This window comes from Pinus tabuliformis, chromosome X, assembly GCF_031772625.1.
Source record: "Pinus tabuliformis cultivar Carrire ecotype Pingquan chromosome X, CPIR1, whole genome shotgun sequence".
Lineage (NCBI taxonomy): Eukaryota > Viridiplantae > Streptophyta > Pinopsida > Pinales > Pinaceae > Pinus > Pinus tabuliformis.
Window position 1 is genome coordinate 979,849,591 of NC_142308.1, and position 21,829 is coordinate 979,871,419.

Sequence of the window (21,829 nt, forward strand, 5' to 3'; positions counted from 1 at the left end):
CCGGATATGACTCTGACGAACTTCCTTCCTACGGTAAAGGAACGGGTAGATTGCCCCCATGTTCTTGGAGTCTGTGTTTACGAAAATAATTTGAACGGTGTCATTCTCATTCTCTTCGGTGATTGTATCATTTGAAGATGGACCTTCCGAAGACAAGACCGGGTTGACTGCCGCCTCAACCTTTTGACTTTCATCTGGTATGGATTTAGCGGGTTTATCTTCAATGATAGATGCTTCGACCAACCACAATGGTGTGTTGGTCAGATTTTCAACTAGTGACAGACTCGGCAAGAGTTTCTTATATCTAGGAGGAAGTTGTAGCAGTGAAGCAGGACTATTATCCAAGACTCTTTTAGCTTCGTCTAGGAAGGGACAACGATGGACGACATGATCAACTTCACACAGTTTACAAGGAAATTTAAATTTCCTTTTCTGTCCAAATGCTTCGCTTTCACTAGTTGATGGTGTACTTTCAACATGATCTTCAGAGGTTGATGACACCGGATTGTGCAAACGAGGAGACTAGTCCATTAAGATCTGAGGGATGCAAGGAAAATATCAATGATAGTGGTCTCCTTTGCAAATGACATATGGAGATTTAGGCTTGGGCGGTGCAGTGTGTGGATTTTCACTAGACGATGCCCGGTTACCCCTTTTCGCCTTTGGCTCCTCTTCTTCTTCTCTTTCTTCTCCTTCCCCTTCTTCTCCTTCTTAGTTACTTGATTTTTGGCTTTACCAGCTTCATCAAGTGAAGAGGAAGGAGGAGAGTGAGAATTGGACGAAGTAGAAGGTTTGGGGGTAACTTTAGTATCATCTAGTTGCTGACTTGATTATTCAGGAATCATGGTGCTCTGAATGACGGAGGTCAAGAAGAGCCATATTGGCAAGCCAATCGTCAATCATGGAAGTGACAATGTGGCCATATGAGGTGCACCAACATCTCCCCCAGAGGAGAAAGGACTAGGATTTCCTCCAAGGGGAAATCCTTGGTTGGTGGACACCATTTTTCTCAACCTAATACCAACGCGGGAATGGTGATATTTTTCCTATTAAAATAAATTTTAGATGCTTTGACACAACTTGTTTTTTCAATTTTTAAGAGTCGAGAAAAAACAAAAGATGACTCTAGTCGCCTTCGATTTTTAATGAGCCTGAAGTGACAAGTGCTCAGATGGACCTTTTCCTTTAAGGAGTCTGAAAAGGAACAAAGGAGACTACTCTAGAAATCTAGACAGAGGGATTACCAAACCAATCGAAAAACTGCAGAATACTTTTTACGGTACGGTAGTCAATCTTCCCAAATGCTGTGTTCAGTGCATTGCGATCGATAGGGCGGTAGACATGGCTTCCTAAGGATAAAGGATATAGCCTATTGTGGTCTCCCAATATATACTCGACGGTACATGGGAGCACAAGTTCGTACTGGAAATTGTCGTCTCAAAGAGGAGGAATCACCCAACCAACAGTGAAAGCGATAGTTACCAGGGTTTACGATGCCGGAATACGTCTCTAGCCTAGACTTCTAAATGTTGTACAATAGGTTCCAAAGTGTTTTTATGTTCATTAAATTTATTTTACAGTTGATCTTTCTTAAGAAATTTGCATTTCAGGTTCACCACGTGATGTAGATATACAATTCCTAAAATGCAATCTAAGATGATAAACAATCGTTTAATCTTCTTTTTTCAATGAAAATCCTAGCTACTAAAGAAAGAGAGATGATATTCTTTCCACATAGAGTAGAGAGCACACACTAGATGCACTGTCCTAAATCAAACCGACAAGCAGTATAAATGCAAATGCACATGCATGTATTTGTTTTTAGCTTTCTTAATGTGTGAATGACAAGAAGAATGCTAAGTACAAATTTCAATTATATTTTCAAAGCGATAGTACTAACAAATTTCTCTTCAAAAATGAAAGGAAGATAATGACGAAACTTTGCAATTTTGAATTGAAAACACTTGAAAAACTACTAATTCAAATCAAATACAAGAGTAACTGTATAATCAACCATCAAGAACAATAGAATTATTTTCTTTGACTGAAAATGACACTTGCGACACTTCCAAATCAAAAGACGATAGTTTTATTATGCTACTTTTTTGTAAAAGAGAACTGTAAATGGCACACAATACATAAAAAACATTCACAATTCTTTGTACTATGGAGGTGGAATCATGCAAAAGGAGGGAGTTTATATAGTGGTATACTGATCACAAACAACAAAACTCTTGAATAAAGCTGAAGAGAGTGAACAAAGAAACCAAAATCTGAGAGTAGAAGAGGTCTTGTCTGACCGGCGCACCTGCAACACAGGGAAAGTGCGATGCAACGCACCTATTACACATGGGAGGTGTGATGCATCCAGATTCCCAAGAGGAGAAAGTGCGATGGTCTAGGGACGAGACTTCAACTTGGTTCCGGGTCACAGTTTGCAGCTTAGTTTGGGGATTTAGGCCAAGCTAATGATGTTCAGTAAATATAAATCACAGGGGTTGATCTAATGAGGTTACTAGAGCCACCACTAGGGCAATTAGAAGGTTTTCAAATCGATTGTTCAGTTTATAAACAAAACCTGGAGATAGACTGAAGCAGCATTGATCTACTTTGCACTTGCATAGCAAATGCAGTTTGAAGACTAGCTGGCTTGACTTCAGGCTCTGTCTGTAAGTTTATAAAAAAACAATTATAAACAAGAAAACAATCTATTTGATCCCCAGTGGAGTTGCCATTTTGTGATCGGGAAATCTAGTGTCCACTCGGAGCTGCTAGTCCCACTAAGACTGGTAGCTATCTTAGAAACAAACAAACTAAAACTACTTTTGCTTTCCTTTCGATACCAACCTCAGTCTTGCACTTGGTTCCTTGCTTGATTCCTCTCCCTTCTGATAGATCCTTGCTGCTTTTCCTTCATCTACCCAGCTTCAAAGAGAACCTGTGGAATCAAAGCAGCATAATACTATCAAAGAACAGAGATCTACAATCATAAACAGCAGCATAATAATATCAAAGAACAGAGATCTACAATCATAAACAATATAGGACGAGATATATATTGACCACACTAATGCATATATCATCAAGCATACAAGAATGTGGAGGAAAACTTGAATAGCTTTATTAATATCAAGAATAGCAAAGAGGATTACAACCAATTGTTTTGATCCAGTGTCATCCTCCCAGCATGAAAGCCCTTCTTGACCTCATGAAAAGCTTAGATCACCCAACACTATGATGTTCCACCAAGAAACCAACAACACTTCCTTACAAGATACAAAATTCCAGCCTCTAGATCTCTGGGATGAGGGATCCATATATAGATGATTGCAGGGGGGTGAGTCAGCTTCTAGGATCTTGATTAGTGTCCTCTGTCTGATAGTTCTTAATTCCACTTGGAGATTTGATGATCTCTTACTCATCCCTGGGCTAATTTAGAGAGGCAAGTGTCATAGGAGAAGTTTCTGGAAGATTCCATGACAATCCACCTTGCAAACTGTCTCTGCCATTTGTCTACTCTCACCCATTGCACCCTACAGAAGGGATTTCCACTATGCATTGCACCCTTTTCACTGAGCAAGTGAGATGCATCACACCCTCTGCACTGGGTAGTCTGTATGGTCCAGCTTTGACCAGTTCTGAGTAGTTTTCTGTGGAGAACTTCTAGGAGATGATATAATCAACTGACCTTGTTCCTTTAGGGTGTGAAGCAACACTTTTAGGGACTTAGGAGCCCTTGGTTTATGGACATGTATGATTGGGGTTGCAGTGCCCAAAAATGTCTATAACACTACCTCTTAGAACGCTGTTCCACTTAGTGATGATCCTACTTCTTTACTACAACTATCTTTCGTTTCCTTCCTTCGAATACTCGAAACATGAAAACAAACAACAACAACAAACATGATAGCATACAAATTGCATTCAGCATACTTAAAAGGTCAAGGAATATTAAGCCATCAAATGTAAGATAACACTCAATGTAGGAAATCAATCAATAGTTGTATTCATATAAGCTCAAAAAGAGATTACAACTAATGCTTTGATGTTGCTGGTCTCCTTCGACTTATCCGGGTTCCCACATCTCTGTTAGCACCTCATGGATAACCCCATCAATGGAAGTTTTAAGGCTTCTTCTCTTTCGTATCAAACCAAACCAAACACACTATTCTCCCTCCACAATCATAAACTAGAAGGCTACAAGGTATGATATCTTGTTGGTTATTCAAGCTCCAAAAATACTAAAACTGAAACTAGTTTAGCTTGTAAAATGAGGGGTTTATATAGCTTGGATGGAGGGGAGATGGTTCCTATGATCATGGGAGAGGCCTTATCTCTTGGGTTTCTTCCATATTAATAGGGGAAAGGAGCTCAAATTGACTTCCTCGACTCCATCCAACCCAACCATTTACCAGACTTCATGTTATGAAGCTTCTAAACCTGGAAGCTTCGACTCCATATTTAAAAAACTTGCCAAAAGAGGATCAGCGTGACTGAGAAAAGGCTCAGTGGCATCATACGACATTAGTCCTATTTTTAATCTCTGCAAATTGGCACGAGGAGGAAACAGGTCATTAACGTTGGTCTTGTAAACTGGGGTAAAAGGAAGATTATTGGGAAATGATGCAAAAGGGAATTATTCTGGTCATGAAGAGGGACATAATGGGAGTTTCTTCATGATGGGAAAGCATGTAGGGTTCATTGTAGAGGTCCTCCAGGATCGTGGAATGGGGAGTACAGGGACAATGACAAAATTTTGTGTAATAGTTACTCTACAGATTGGATAAGCTATGTGTTCCTAAAGGTGAGAGTTTGCAACTGATTAGAGAGGCTCACACCTCCAAGGTTGTAGGGCACTTTGGTGTAGGGAAGACTGTGGCTAACTTGTATAGGTATGTGTATTGGCCCAAGATACAAGAACAAGTAGATAGGTTCATATGAGGATGTATGCTTTGTTGTACCAACAAGCCTAGGAACAAGAAACAGGGTCTTTATCATTCCTTACCTGTACCTACTCATCCTTGGGAAAGCATTTCCATGGACTTTGTGGGAGGTTTACCGACAACAAGGAAGTGACATGACTACTTGTTAGTGGTAGTTAATAGGTTCAACAAGATGTGTGTTCTAATTCTATATAAAAATACCATTAGTGGACAAGAAGAAACAAACATGTTCTTTGGACAGGTTTGGGTACACTTTGGGATACCAAGGAGCATCATTTCAGATAGGGATACAAGATTTCTCAACGAATTCTGGACTACATTGTGGGAGAAGATGGACTTGAAGTTGAAGAGATCTACATCATTCCATCCACAAACAGATGGGAAGACAAAAGTAGTCAACAGGACTTTGTTGGAACTTCTGAGGGGTTGCAAGCAAAAGCATCTAGAGGTCTAGGACGAAAATATGGTATATAAACAACATTCTTATAACATAGAAGTCCACACTTCTACGAGAAAGTCCCCATTTGAAACTTGTTTTGGATATTTTCCACCTTCACCTTTGGATATTGCATATAGGTTGCAAGGAGGAGTGAAGGAAGATATTAAAACAGATGCTTTGAGGGTTGAAAAAGTTATAGAGAAGATCAGGCAGATCCATATATAGGTACAAGAAACACTATAGAAGTCACAGGTGAAGCATAAGGCTAGACATGATCAACACTAAACAAAGAAATCATTCAAGGTGGGAGATAGAGTATGGCTACAATTGAACAAGGAGAGCCTGCAGGGCCCTAGTAAGAAAATCAAGGCTCTAAGGTATGGTCCCTTTGAGATACTGGAAAAGGTGGGTGATAATGCCTATCAACTCAATTTACCACCATATATGTGCATTTACTCAGTTGTAAATGTAGAGAATTTGAAACTCTATGAGCCTTCCATGCTAGATCAGGAAGAGGAACAGGTCCTACCTTCTGTGGAGGATTTTGTACCAGACGCTCAAGTAGAGTTGAAAAAGTATATAGTTTTGCAGAAGATGTACAAAAATACAAGACAAGGGCAACAAGACCTTTTGCAAATTGGATTGAAGGGACAACTTCCAGGCAAAGCTAAATGGAACACCAGAGAGAAGCTAGAGGAAAATTTCCTCACCTCATTCAGTAAACGATTTTGGAGACCAAAAGCATCCAAAAATGGGGGGGTGTGATCCGAATTCGACCATTATATTGTTTCCATCCATGTTCATGAATTTGGAGGGAGAAATTGGAGGAATCAACTCACGGGCTGTTTTTACTAATGGGACTCAGTTTGGCAAAACATGGTCTGAAACCTTTAGAGAGAATTTTGAGGCATAAAATGATCTTTTTTGGGGGTAAAACTTTGCCGCACAAATATATCACCTTTTTAGTCTATTCTACACACAAAAATCTTTCCAATGGCATAAGAATCACATCAATCAGAGTCCGTATGAAAAAATTATGCTACTCACAAGTTAACCTTCTTATTTTCACACCTATAGTTTGGGAGGATGCCATGTCAACCCCTATTATTCATGGAAAATTGGCTAGTTACATGTTTGTGATGTAAAACACTCTAGAAGATTCTATTTTGTAACTCTAGTTAAGAGTTGATGTAGTCAAACTTAACCACTAGTGGGCTATCAGGATGTGTTATAACCGGGCCACTAGGAGGAAGAGGCATTCCATTATTTCGAGAGCACTTTTTTCATAGTTGAGAAAAGATAGCCATGAGAGATAGGAGGTAGAGCACACAGAGAGGATATGTGTATTGTAGTAGCCCATAGGATACAAACATTGCTTCTTTGTATCTGCAACCATATTTCCAGGCAGAGAAAGAGAGCAAAGCAGACTCACCTTCCAGCTTGGTTTTCTCCCGAAAGGGTTTCCCAGAGAGAATATCTTATGTATTATGTGTGTGGGGGCTTATTTTGTCATTCTCTACTTTTATTATTGATTTACATTTACATGCATGCACTAATTACAGTTAATTTTACAAATCTAGAAATTAAATAAAATTGTAATAGTGTAGAATCTCATATTTTTAATATAGTATTATCATATCTATTGTGAAGAACTATCCTGTGGAATATCCACGACAGTTTATAGATATTTTCTTATTGATATATTTTTAAATACATGTTACTATTACTTGTCATTGCATATATAAATATCTTATTTTGTATTATTATTATTATTTTAAGGAGTACTCTATATAATACACGAAATGCCTTTTCTAGCTAAATATATCAATAGTAATTCGAGCAAGATTGTGAAAAGTAGCTGGAAAAGAGCTATTCCGTATATTAGTTAGACTAAGATTTTTTGTAAATGCCACATATTAATTTTATATTAATAATTGAATGAATCACACATGTCCATCTTATTACTCTTATTATGAAGTGATTTGAATTTTTTACTTTTACTTTAAATTACTTCATCTCTTTGATGTTGAAATATTTTATTATGGTCAACATTGTAATATTTTTTTTCCAACTTTCTCTTTCTATATATACATATGAAGTTGATATTAAAATAAAATAGGAAAGCCATATAACTTAAATGGTTGGTAAACGTGGATAGACATGAATCCATAATAAGTAAGAAAACACTACCATGCTAAAATTTAAATAGTCATAAAAAATAACTAAATCATAAATTTATTTTAAATTAATGTTAATTATTAAAAGATATAATATATTTAAGTAACCATTTGGAATAAGATCTGTAACCATGGATATTTATCCTTACCTTATCATGATATCCTTTGTTACAATATTATGGGACAATATCGTGGCTTATGAATACCACATGCCCAAAAAATGATAACTCATTTCATATAACACTTATTGATATTACATTCTCTTTTAAATTAATCAATTTAGTTGAAAGTGTAACAAAGACATAACTACTTAGGAGATAAATATAAACTATTGATTTGTTTATAATACTATGGATATTCTAGAATATTCCATGCAGATTAAATCCATACCATCCACTTAATAGTTAAATTTAAATTCTACAAACCTTGTTAGAAAATAGATAGAAATAGACATATCTAATTAGGTTACATATATATTTGAATAACTTATTTAAGTATTGTATTAAAATATTTTTAAAAATTGTAAGAATTGTACATATTACTCGTACCCGAATATGAAAATATAAGGTTTTTTTTAACGTTTAGTTAGCGTATTTCTCTTTGAAGTTGGTATAAAATTATGTTACTTCATATGGATATGTTGTAGTGGCTACAATCACCCTCACTTTTTTTTGCCTTAGCTTTGTTTTGGAGCCTCCCTACCAAAATCCTAGCAACATGTCTTGCATTTCCCATGTACTTATGTTTTTAGTTGAGTTTATCTTTGGCTTTACAACTTGTGTTTGCTTACTTGTTTTTTCGACTAACCACAAGCTTACCCAGTGACTTGGTTAACATTCGGTTCTTGTGTTGTCTTGGAAAAATGCACAGTCCTAGAGGGCAACCTGCCTTGCCCTCAGGAATTTTGCAGAGTAGCCCAATAGTTAGCCTTGCTCTCAGAAACTGCTTAGAGAGGGTAGTCAGCCTTTCTATCAGAAACTACGGAGAGTACGCCAACAATCTGCCTTGCCCTAAAAAATTATGTAGAGCAGGCAGTCATCCTTACTCTCAGAAACTTTGCAGAGGAGGTAGTCAACCTTGCTCTCAGAAATTATGCAGAGCAGGCAATCAACCTTTCTCTCCAGAATTGTGCATATCATCCCAGAAGTGAGTTGATGTTCAAAACTACGTAGACTCGGCTGGCATCTTATCTTTAGCTAGGAAACTGCACAGAGAATGAGAGGCAACCAGAGCCACTCAACCCAGGAATTGCGCAGAAGCTTTCCTCTTATTGTTGTCCAATGGTGAAACCCCTTATTGTTATTAGCGCAACCCCCTTATTGTATTATTGTGCCTATATAGTCCCCATGTTGTTATTATTATGCCCCATAGAAGCCCACTATTGTTATTTTTGTGCCCCTATAATATTTTGTTATGTAGGCTTTGATTGTATTAGGACCCCTTAGACTCCTATATATAGAAAGGAGGTCTTTCATTTGTATCATCCAAGAATTGTTCATTTGTGTAATGTAAAGGAGGTTTCCCCCTCGAAGAGGCTAATTTTTAAGTTGTTGATCTATCTTTTCTATCATTTCGTGAGTTGGTTTCATAACATCTGGTATCAAAGCTTTGGATTCTAGGGTTTCGTTGCTCTATATAGGACATCGTGGAATTGTCGATATAAATTTTGTTGTGTGAAGTTTTAGAAGCTAAAAAAAACAACCCATTTGATCTGAAAGCATTTTGAACCTTAAGTCCAAATTTAAGAGCTTGTCTCACTATATTTTCGGAGATATGATCTGTGGAATTTAGGGTTTTTGCAAGCTCCATAATTCCATCACAAATAGGTCATCATGGAATTTTTGCTATAGTTTTGTTTATAAGCAAGTTAAAACTCTGAAATTTAAACCCATATGAGGCGAAACCTTGATGAAGCTTGGACTTGAATTTCAGGTCTTGTGCCGCTATATTTTCGGAGATATGGTCCAAGCAATTTAGAGTTTTTGTAGGCTCCCTAATTACATCCCAAACATGTCACTTTGGGAAAATCGTCATAAGTTTCTCTCTGAACATCAGATTGAAATTTCGTAAAAAGTTAAAGAAAGAGCATGGAATGTAGTTTTTAGTGTATCGGTTTGAAGTCCTAAGGTTGAAACAGTGACACGCGGAACTGTTGAAAATAGCAACAAGAAATGTTAAATATAGAAGTGCTAAATTTAGTACTGCTATAAATAGCATTTCGGGATACCTTCCTATTTTAGTCAGTCCCTAAACTAAAATAGTGAAGTAAAATTTGAATTTTATCTTAGCAGCCGTTTGTAAAATAATTAATTAATTCAACATGAGTTAATTAGTTGTAGAAAATCAAACATGAAGTCTATGTCGGGACATGTAATAGTTTCTCCATTAATTGAGGAATTTATCCATCAGTTAAAGAGATAAGGATGAGTTGTAATATTGAGTTGTAATTAGTTGACTTAGTTAACTGAGTCAAGTCTAGTTATATTAATTCAAATAGTTTGTTGAATTAATTGTGAGTTCAGTTAGTTAATGCATGCATGCATGTAACTGTTGCACTTCAGATAACTGAATATTCTCTCATAAATAACTCATGCATGTCAGTTTAGACAGAGACCCAGTTGAGATCAGATGGAGGGGCAACGTACTATCAGTTGATAGAATATTCCATTGTGAATATCCCTTGCATGTAGAAGGAATTCTTTCCTTGAGGATTGCGCAGTTACTTCTTTAGGTTTTGTGAGTGTGATGAGGCCAATTCACACATGTGGCTTCACTGGACCACAAGAAAAGCTGTGCAAGGAAATAAGAGGCTTGGAGTGTTTGAGGAGGACATATATAGTGTCTATTCAGTCTATGAGCTGTATTGTTCGATTGTAGAGAGAGCAGGATATCTTGAGAGCTGATTCTTTTTGTAACTTGAACAAGATTTCCACTTGTATGATAATACAGAGATTGGGGTTTTAGGTTGAGGCTTTCCCCGGGTTATTTCTTCTGTGTTATGTGTGATTGATTTCTCATTCTCAGTTATATGTGTTCTCATTGATCGTGCTCAATTTGATTAAGCTTCCACAAAGTTTATTGTAGAAGTAGATCTTGTATTTTGGTTTAGTCTATTGCATAATTTGTTGATCTACAGTGAGAATTTCTACATGGTATCAGAGCAAAGGTGATTAAAGGAGAAGAACAATATACGAGAAGGGAGAAGTTTGAAGGTTGTGATTCCTGAATATAGAAATCAAGTTCTTATCACATCTCAATTTCACCAATGGCATTCAGTGGTTTAAAAATTGAGTATGCCCTTGATGGTAGCTCGAATTATATAGCCTGGAAGGATCACATGGAAGCAGTACTAGAGGATAACGGTCTAAAGGACTTCATTCATCAAGATGTCCCCAAGCCGGCTGATGCTACTCAACTGGCGGAATGGAAGAAATGTGTGGCTAGAGCAAGGAGAATCCTCCTAGAGGGAGTTCGAGACCACATTGTCTCGAGCTTCTATGGGAAGGAGACACAGTTTTCGATGTGGAAAACATTGAAAGATCTATATTAGAACAACAACGATTAGAGGAAGCTGGCACTGAAAGACAAGCTTCGAAAGATCAAGTGTGAAAAGGGAAAGACGATCTCTACATATCTGAACAAGCTCACCACCTGCAGGGATGAGCTTGGAAGTGTAGGGATCACGACTGCTGATGATGACATGGTGAGTCTTGCACTCCTCGGTCTTCCTAAGAGCTGGCATAGCTACCAAGACTCAGTTAATGGAAGAGAAAAACTGCCAAATTGGGAACAACTTTGGTTAGATCTAATGTAGGAGGAAATACGAAGCACCAGAGATGGATCCTCATCGAAGCAAGATGATGAGGAAAATCTAGAATTAGCGAGTAAGGTGAGGAAATGGAAAGGGAAGGTGTCCCATCCCAAATATGGTTCTTCCCATGGTGGGAAGAAGATTGACAGATCGAAAGTGCAATGTTTTCATTGTCATGAAGTGGGCCATTATGCTATGAATTGTCCACAAAAGAAATCCAAGAAGGGTTCCTCGAATGGATCTGATGGTGAGGCACTAGCCTCACAATTTGAGCTGGATTTCTTGCTTATCGCATGCATGGTTTCATCCATGCTGGGATGTATGTGGTACCTAGATAGTGGAGCTTCATTCCATATGTCAGGTGACAAGAATATTTTTTAGTACCCTGGAGGAGAAGGATCTCTAGATGCCGATCGAGATGGGCAATGATGGAAAGTACCCTGTTTCAGGTGAAGGTACAATTGTGTTTCAGGGGGAGCATGGAGCTCCCCTCACCCTGACTGATGTAAAGTATGTAGTAGGTCTGAAGAAGAATCTTGTGTCTATCGCTATGCTAGAAAATAAAGGCTATGACGTAGTCTTTAGTAAAGGAAAGGTATTCCTGAGGCATATCAGTAATGGACACACAAAGTGAATAGGGATTTGAGTTAAGAATATCTACAAGCTAGAGGTAGATGACTGTGCTGCATTGAGTTCCAAAGCTGAGATGGTGCAGAGCCAAGATGTTGGCGAGCTATGGCATAGAAAACTGGGCCAATTGCACCATGGAGCCCTGAAGATCATGCAATAGATCTCTAGTGGATTACCCAAGGGAAAACTTGAGCAGACAAATACATGCAAAGGTTGTAGCTTGGGTAAGTATGCGAAATCTTCCTTTCCAGATCGAGACAATAGAGCTGGAGCAATCCTGGAGTGAGTTCACTTAGATGTTTGTGGACCTTTCTCTACAGCCTCCACTGCTAAACAAAGGTACTATGTTATTTTTATTGATGAATTTTCTTGTAGATGATGGATCTACTTTATGCAAAAGAAGGATCAGAACTTTGTGAGGTTTTGTGAGTTTAAAGCCTTGGCAGAGAAAGAATCTAGAAATAAAATAAAAGCCTTATGTAGCAACAATGGTCGAGAGTATGTCTCCTAATAGTTTAAAGACTTCTGCACTGCAGAAGTCTTTAAACAGGAATTGATGGCACCCCATAACCCACAACAGAATGGGTGGTTGAAAGGAAGAACAGATCGATTGCAGGAGAAGCTCGAGTGATGTTGCATGACCGAAGCCTACCACTGCATTTATGGGCTGAGGCATGCAATATAGCAATATAATTGTAGAACAGAAGCCTGCACCGTATACTGGGGATGAAGACACCTATGGAGGCCTTTTCCAGGAAGAGACCTGATGTAAGTCACTTCCGAATCTTTGGATCATCAATTTATTGTCATGTGACCAAATATGCTAGGAAGAAGCTAGACTCAACAGCTGAGTTGGGAATACTTGTGGGGTACACGGATACACCCCACAACTATTAGGTGTACCTGCCTTCCACTCAGTAGTGGTACGCACGGATCTAAAGTTCGATGAGAAGAAAGCCATGCGATTATCACTTGAGAGGGAGCTCAAGTTGCATGCAGAGGAGGAACTTCCAGTTCCTAAGGAGGAGGAGCCTCATATTGATGTGGAGCAGCCGCATGTAGAGGATCTGGGAGTGGAGACATTTACTCATGCTGATACTTCTAGAGATGGGTGGAAACACTCAAGGGAAGCTGACAAGTTGATGTTGGATGTGCGAGAGAATGTGGGACAACCATCTTCTCAGCGCAGACAGAGGAGGTCACCCGAGCGGTACAATGGGTACATGGCCCTGGTTGGGGAGTGTGTAGATACCAAACCTTCTTCATTCGAGGAGGCAGTGCAGCAACCAGTCTGGGTTGATGCAATGGTAGAGGATTACAACTCTATCATTCGGAACAGTGTGTGGGATGTTGTCCCAAGACCTCAGGGTAAGTCAGTGGTGAGTTCTAGATGGCTTTACAAGGTAAAGCAGGCAGCTGATGGCAGTGTTGAGAAACATAAGGCAAGGTTTGTTGCCCGGGGTTTCTCACAGGTCGAGGGGATCGACTACGATGAGAATTTTTCTCGCATAGCAAGGTACTCATCGATTAGATTGATATTGGCGCTATCAAATTAGATGGGGTGGAAGATCCACTAGATGGACATGAAGACAACATTCCTCAATGGGAATATTGAGGAGGAGGTGTACATTAAGCAGCCAGAAGGTTTTGAGACCTTCGATCATGAGTCGTATGTGTGCTGACTCAAGAGGGCTTTGTATGGGCTGAAGCAAGCACCCTGTGCTTGGTACACTAGGATCGACAGCTATTTCACCTAGTTGGGCTTCATGAAGAGTGAAGCAGATACAAACCTTTACCACATCATGGTAGAAGGTAAGCCACTGATCATTTTTCTTTACGTCGATGATCTGATTTTGACAGGTGATGACCATCTGATACAATCTTGCAAGGAGGACCTTGCAAGAGAGTTCAAAATGAAAGACATGGCTCTTATGCACTAATTTATAGGCATGGAGGTGTGGCAGAAAGATGGTGAAGTATTTGGGTCTCAAGGCAAATATGCCAATGAGATACTGAGGCACTTTCACATGGAGAAGTGCAAGCCCATGCAGACTCCTCTAGCTGTGAACTAGAGGAAGGAGGATGCTACTTTAGGTGAGGTAGTAGCTGCTACTATTTATTGGCAGCTGGTGGGTTCACTTATGTATTCGGTGAAAACACGACTCGACTTATGCTTTGTGGTGGACTAGCTGAGTCAAGCTATGGTTCAGCCTACAAAGCTATTTTGGAAGGTAGTGAAGCATGCGCTGAGATACCTTAGAGGCACATCTTAGTTCGGATTGTGGTACAGACAGACAGAGTGAGTGAAGCTTTAGGGCTTCACAGATGCGGATTGGGCAGGGAGTCCATCAGACAGGAAGAGCACTTCTGGAGGAATCTTCAACCTTGGTTCAGCTTTAGTTTCTTGGTACAACAAGAAACAAAGGTTAGTTGCACTTAGATCAGTAGAGGTTGAATACATGACTGCTAGTCAGGATGCATGTGAGGCCATTTGGATGCGGAAGATTCTGGTGGGATTGTTTGGTCAAACGATGGATCCAACCATGATCTATTGCGATAATCAGAGTTGTATAAAACTCTCTGAGAATTCAGTTTTTCATGACAGGTCCAAGCAAATTGATATCCAGTATCACCATCTTCGAGACTGTGTGGTCAGGACGATCATGTTGTTGCTGTATGTTTCGACCGAGGAATAGGGTGCAGATATTTTGACGAAGGCATTGTCAAAATGTAAGTTCGAGTTCCATAGAGACAGGATTGGAGTTACTGATAATACCTTTCTTGTTGAGAGGGAATGTTGAAAATAGCAATAAGAAATGCTAAATATAGAAGTGCTAAATTTAGTACTGCTATAAATAGCATTTCAGGATACCTTCCTATTTTAGTCAGTCCCTAAACTAAAATAGTGAAGTAAAATTTGAATTTGATCGTAGCAGCTATTTTTAAAATAATTAATTAATTCACCATGAGTTAATTAGTTTAAAATCAAACATGAAGTCTATGTGGGGACATGCAACAATTCTCCATTAATTAAGGAATTTATCCATCAGTTAAAGAGATAAGGATGAGTTGTAATTAGTTGATTTAATTAACCGAGTCAAGTCTAGTTATATTAATTCAAATAGTTCGTTGAATTAATTGTGAGTTCAATTAGTTAATGCATGCATGCATGTAACTACTGCACTTTAGATAACTGAACATTCTCTCATAAATAACTCATGCATGTCAGTTCAGACAGAGACCCAGTTGAGATCAAATGGAGGGGCAGTGTACTATAAGTTTCTAGAATATTCCATTGTGAATATCCCTTGCATGTAGAAGGAATTATTTCCTTGAGCATTGCACAATTACTTCTTCAGGTTTTGTGAGTGTGATGAGGCCATTCACACATGTGGCTTCACTGGACCCCAAGAAAAACTGCGCAAGGAAATAGGAGGCTTGGAGGGCTTGAGGTGGACATATACAATGTCTATTTAGTTTATGAGCTGTATTGTTTGATTGCAGAGAGAGCATGACAACTTGAGAGCTGGTTCTTTTTGGAACTTGAACAAGATTTCCACTTGTATGATAATACAGAGATTGGGGTTTTAGGCTAAGGCTTCCCCGGGTTATTTCTTATGTGTTATGTGTGATTGATTTCTCATTCTCAGTTATATATGTTCTCATTGATCGTGCTCAATTTGATTAAGCATCCACAAAGTTTATTGTAGAAGTAGATCTTGTATTTTGGTTTAGTCTATTGCATAATCTGTTGATCTACAGTGAGAATTTCTACAGGCACTTCATATGAGTTCTCTTTACTGAACCAGTCCATAATATGGTCATCATGGTATATTTTGCATAACGCTTCCTTGGACAATCTTATCTTGATTATACGTGCAGGCTTGGAAAGAGGACTCAGAGAGCTACTGCAGGACACTATTTCAGACCTTGAAGATCAGAAATTACAGAGATACAACATATTCGATATCGATCACCTACAAAGTGAAAGAATGTGTGTAGGTTTTTTAATTTTTTCCATAATTTTGGTTGAAAAATTAGTTTGAAGAAATTCAAAGGCCGTGGAAGCTAAGATGGATGGTATGGAAGAAAACATTAATGGAAAAATGGAAGATTTGAAAACAAATTTGAAAAAGTTGCTACAAGAAATGCTTACTAATGGCGACAGGGTAGTAAAGGAAAGTCATGATGAGAACAAAATAAATTTTAATCATGATTTCATAGACTCTAACGTTGGATTGAATACCCACCATGTTCCAAATATCGATATGAGGAAGTTTGATGGAAAGGATCCCGTAACATGGATACTACAGATGGAGCAATATTTCGATCTCCATAATGTCCAAAACACACAAAAGGTACACATTGCAACTTTATATTTGGAACCAAATCAGTTTTTATGGTATTGATGGCTTTACTCTCATAAACAATTTGTCACTTGGGAATTTTTTACGGAAGAAATGATAGCACACTATGAGGATACAAAAAGAAACACCTTTTTTAGCCAATTGATAAATCTCAAATAAAAGGGTTCAATGGTGGAGCACATTGAGGACTTCCAAAAATGGAATATAAGGGTAAAATATATTCCAGAGGAGCATAGGATTGATGTGTTCATAGGGACTTTAAAGGATATCATCCAAAATTAGGTTCACCTTTGGGAACCTGATTCATTAGAGAAGGCATTTAGGTTGGCAAGAAAAGTGGAAAGAAAAATTATAGAAACAAGGAAGCCTACCACTCACAACTATAAAGATGGAAGTGTTGTTTCTCTTAGCCTTTCACCCCCTAGAAGGTTGACACCCCAACAATTGGAAGAAAAAAGAGAAAAAAGACTTTTTTACAATTGTGATAGAAAATACACTAAAGGTCATAAGTGTGCCGAGAAGAAATTAATTTACATAGATGGGGAAGAGGAGCAAGAAACATCAAAAGAATAGGATATCCACCAAGAACTAATCCCAGAGAAAGAAGAAATGAATCTGACCATATCTTGTAATTCATTGACATGAATTACCACTCCTCAAACTCTCAAGGTAGAAGGGAATATCAAGAAGAAAACGGTAATAGCGTTGATTGATTCGGGTAGTACCCATAACTTTATTCATTGTAATATAGCCAAGGAATTGATATGCTTCCTATATCTAGCACCAGAGTGCCAAGTAATGGTTGTAAATGGAGGAACCATAAATTGCTCTGGAAAGTGCCATAATATCAAGCTATTCATGGGAGAATATGTCTTGAATAGTCCAATGCTTTCCATTCCAGTGGGTGGTGCAGATGTTGTACTAGGAGTCCAATGGCTACAATCTTTGGGTATGATAGCTTTTACTTTTCAAGAAATTTTCTTGAATTTTTTTTGGGAAGGAAAGGAAGTTGAATTAAGGGTATCGAATGGAAACCGGGAAAGATAGTCAGCTCTAACAACATGAAAAATCTTCTAAAGAAAGAACAAAGGGGCGTAATTGCACAATTATGTTCACTACAGGTTCCCATATCGAAATCATCTATTTCTACAGATCTCCAAAACGTTTTGGACAATCATTCCAAGGTATTTGATACTCCCAAAGGCCTCCCACCTATTCATGATCATGATCATGCTATATATTTGATTCCAAGAAGTGTTCCCCCAAACATCAGGGCTTACAGATATCCATATGCCCAAAATACTGAAATTGAACGTATGGTTGCAAAAATACTAGAGGTTGGTATAATTCAACTATTATAGGACAAAATGACCTCCTCATCAACTCAGAGGAGAAAGACAAAATTACTAAAGCAAAGACCATAATTGCAGGCCTTGAATCCACACTAACACTATCTTTACACTGCTAACCTACTTTATAAAGCTTGTTACCAAGCATAAAGGAGCATTAGTTACCCTGCTAACTCAAGTTGTTAGACCAGGGGGAGCATTAGTGAACCTAAGAGAATTTAAATGAGTCATGCCAACGAATCTACTCATAAATATCTAGATATTAAATCCCTAAATTTGCTCAAGAAAAGCAAGGAAACTCCAAAAATCAAGATATTTGGAGAAATTCCTATTTGAGAATGAAGGAAAATGGGAAAAAGCTTGTAAATAGGGCAAGTTCATGGATTTTTCCCTAATGAACTCTAGAAGGAACTTGGCAGCCCTAATTCAATTGCTATATAAGCATTGAGAGGGCCATTGTGATAAGGATCAAAGCATTTGGAAGGATAGCCCATAGAGCTGTTGTGTATTGTCATATTCTTGAAGAAGTTAGCTGAAAGAGGGAGAGAGAGAGAGAGGAAGAAGGGGTGAGGAAGGATGATACAATGGATGGTTGTAATCACTCTTCCATTATAAATATAGAACTGCAGTTGTGTTCCCTACTCCATAGTGTCGGTAATGTTGTTCATTTATTTGTTCATTCTGATGCTTGTCGAGATGAGTAGTTAAGTTATACACTAATACATGTTTATTGTGCATTCTTACATTATTTTTCAGAAGCGTATGCTGTGATTGGTTTGCCTTGTCCTTTGTGTAGGAATTGTCTTGGAGCCAGCCTTGAAGGAGTTCTTCTTGCCACATAGAGATCCCCATGCGAATCTAGAAGGAGCTAAAGGTAATCCTCTTTCATACCCTGTCAATTTATGTTTGATAGATGAACATGTGTTTAACTTGGTAGCTGTTGCAGATAATCTTACAGTCTGTCGAAGGTCCTGGGAAGACCTTTGGGGGTAGCTTTCATCCCGTGCATTTTACCCCATAGCAGAATAGGTGACTCCACTGGGGACTATACATATAGTTCCCAGTCAACCTGGACTCCTCTCAGTTCTTCTCTTTCTTCTAAGAGCTTCCTACTTCTTCAAATCCTTTTCTGATCCACCATCTATCTTGTTACATCTTGCTAGTTTGCATTCTCCTCAGAAACTAATCCTAAAGGCCCTCTTTTTGAGCTATTTCCCTCACTAACGCAGGTTGCTAGTCTACACAGAGCTTTATAAAGCTCTTTGACTATGCACAGGGAGCGTTAGTGGCCCAACTAACTCTCTGTTTACATTGAAACAAAGCGTTAGTTTCCCATTTCCATGTTTTCCAGAAGATTCTATGGACCAAAAGGGGGGGAAACTTGTCTCAGGGGCTAAAGTAAGATCTGCAACAGTATTATGTTAACAAATTTGGTGTCTTGAAAATTTATTTTTAAGAAAATGTTTTAGTTTTTCTCTCTTAAAAGACATTTTTTTTGAAAGAAAGACTGATAAATTGTATTGATCCTTCTATCAAAATAGTTGTAAGCTGCTTCATTTTGGTTTTTAGTAGTTGTTAGGAAATATTGGGAAAAGAATCTTTCAGTTATTCAAGTGTTGAATGGCTTTAGATGCACTGATGAATCCATGAATATGTGAAAAGATGAATGTGTAGAATAAGACTTGTTTGCATAAGCAATTGAAATTTGTTTTTCAGAGCATTGTTCTACATGGTTTATTGAGTCAAGAGTCTCACCATATTCATACGTCAACACCCCTACTGAAGACAAATAATCAAGTACACTAAAATTTGCATTAAAATCAATCAGTTACTCTTTTGAGCAAACCAGCATTAGCTAGATTAGGACCTTGGGATAAGCATGTGAGTGAACTACCCAAGGTTGAAAATCAAAACTAGTGTTGTTAACGAGTGAAAAATCCTTCTACACTCATATTATCAGGACCACTCCACTAACAACGGAGTGAAATAAGAGACAACATCGGGCTGTAATTGAAGGTAACCTGCCTTCTCTTACAAATCCTTTAGGAATTCTGTGTATTGGGGGTCCCTTCGGGGATTTCGAAACTGAGTTGGGGACTCAAGTATCCTACCAACACAGCATGCTGTCTATGACTATGTCCCCCCTGCTAATGTCTATGATTTGAGGTATCTCTAGTGGCCAAAACTTCTAGGTACTTACACAAGGTGACTTGGACAGGCTGTCCTGGTACTTAAAACAAATGGACCTACTTTCTCTTTAGTCTTTGGGAGGGTGCTCGTCTTCACGAGAGTACTTGGCCTCTCAATCTGAGGTTTGGGAAAAGCTCAAAAGTAACCGTAACCATACATTTGGCCATCCTTCTCTGTTATTCATTAAGATACTAGGTTTCATCTCCAATGATCGGTGCTTATTAGATGAGGTACTTTCCTCCGTTTGCTGATTGATATATTTAGCGTATTTTTCATTTTTAGGTACCTGAGTGCTATCATTTTCGAGACTTTAAACAATATCACATTAAAATTTATTTGATAAAACTTAATGGTCATTGTGGCTACATCTGGCCCTCGTCGTCACTCCAGACGATTGTTAGGACTTCCTCCACTCATTATGGAGGATTCACCGAATTCCACTGATTTAGATTCCTCATATTTGAGGAATCAGTCTCCTAAATCTCACACGAGATCCATGTGGACAACTAACGATCCCAGTTTGCCAGAGGATTTCTTCACGGAAGGATTCCTTCCTCACTTTAACACACTCCTCTTACAGATCTGTCAGATCCTATTGTTGCTCCCGTGGTACCTATACTTCCTTCTTCAATAGGTGGAACTTTCCCATCTATTCAGTCAATGCTTGAAGGGTTGTGGAATTATAGAGACGCCATTGGTCCTCTAACACTTCCCCAATCGACGGTCATCACAACACAGGTAATGTGGAATCCCACAGTCTCGTTTGTCCCAGGTATAACAACTCACATAACACCCTCTATCAGTGGAACCCAACAGATGCCAAGTTCCACTCCTATGGTGCCACAAAGCATACCTTCGACTAGTGTCACATATAGTGCTCCATATAACACTCAATGCGGCACGATGGGCACGGTTCCAGTTTACCAACAACAAGATCAGCCGCCAATGTATAGTTCCAACCCCCAGATTCAGATATCTGTGGGGGTTCCCAATATGCACATGTTGGTGGGGAATGTCACGGTTCCGCCTCTATTCTCAGGCATGCATGGACAGTTGTTGATTGACATGAGTGTTCCCTCTATCAATCAAAGCAATATGGTTAGTTCTGTGTCGATTGGGAATCCACAAGCGATTCCAAACCAATCCATGGGGGCACCCTACTCACAGACTCAAATGAGTAAAGGGGGCACCACTTATACTGGGGGCAATTCTATACCCCAATATCAATATCCTCATGGAAATCCACTCTATAACACCGTACCACAGAGCAACTACTACACCATGCAACCCATGTACACTATAGGGAACAAGATGATGGGAGGAGCACAGAGCTCCTCAAGTCATCCATCATCACCATGGTCCGAGTCAGGGGCACCCAATAATTTGCCTTTTTTGGCAACGTTGGATATTCCTGACTTATACAAGTTGACAAACGACCCCATCTTCCACAACTTACAATGGCCACCGATCCCACATAAAATACCGATGGACATTCCAAAATTCAACGGAAAACAAGGGGAGGATCCGGGCACCCATATCACCACCTACCATCTTTGGAGTGTTTCTAACTCCATGGTGGATGATAGTGTCCGGTTACATCTTTTTCCTCACACCCTTATTGGCAATGAAACAAAGTGGTATATTGAGTTACCACATGTGTCATTAAATACCTTTGATAAATTAGCGATGGAATTCCTGAAGCACTTTCAGTTACATATCCACTACGAGACTAGAACTCCTTACTTCATTTTGTCAGAATACCGCCACCCACATCTCCAATCATATACATGAATGGAGATGTAGGTGGAGGTTAGTCAAAGCTCCCCTTCTAGACTTTCTCTTAACGGACTGGTTCTATAGGTCGTTACTTCCACAAATTGCTAGAGATGTTACTCTAGGTGGTGTGGTCACAGAAGACCAATC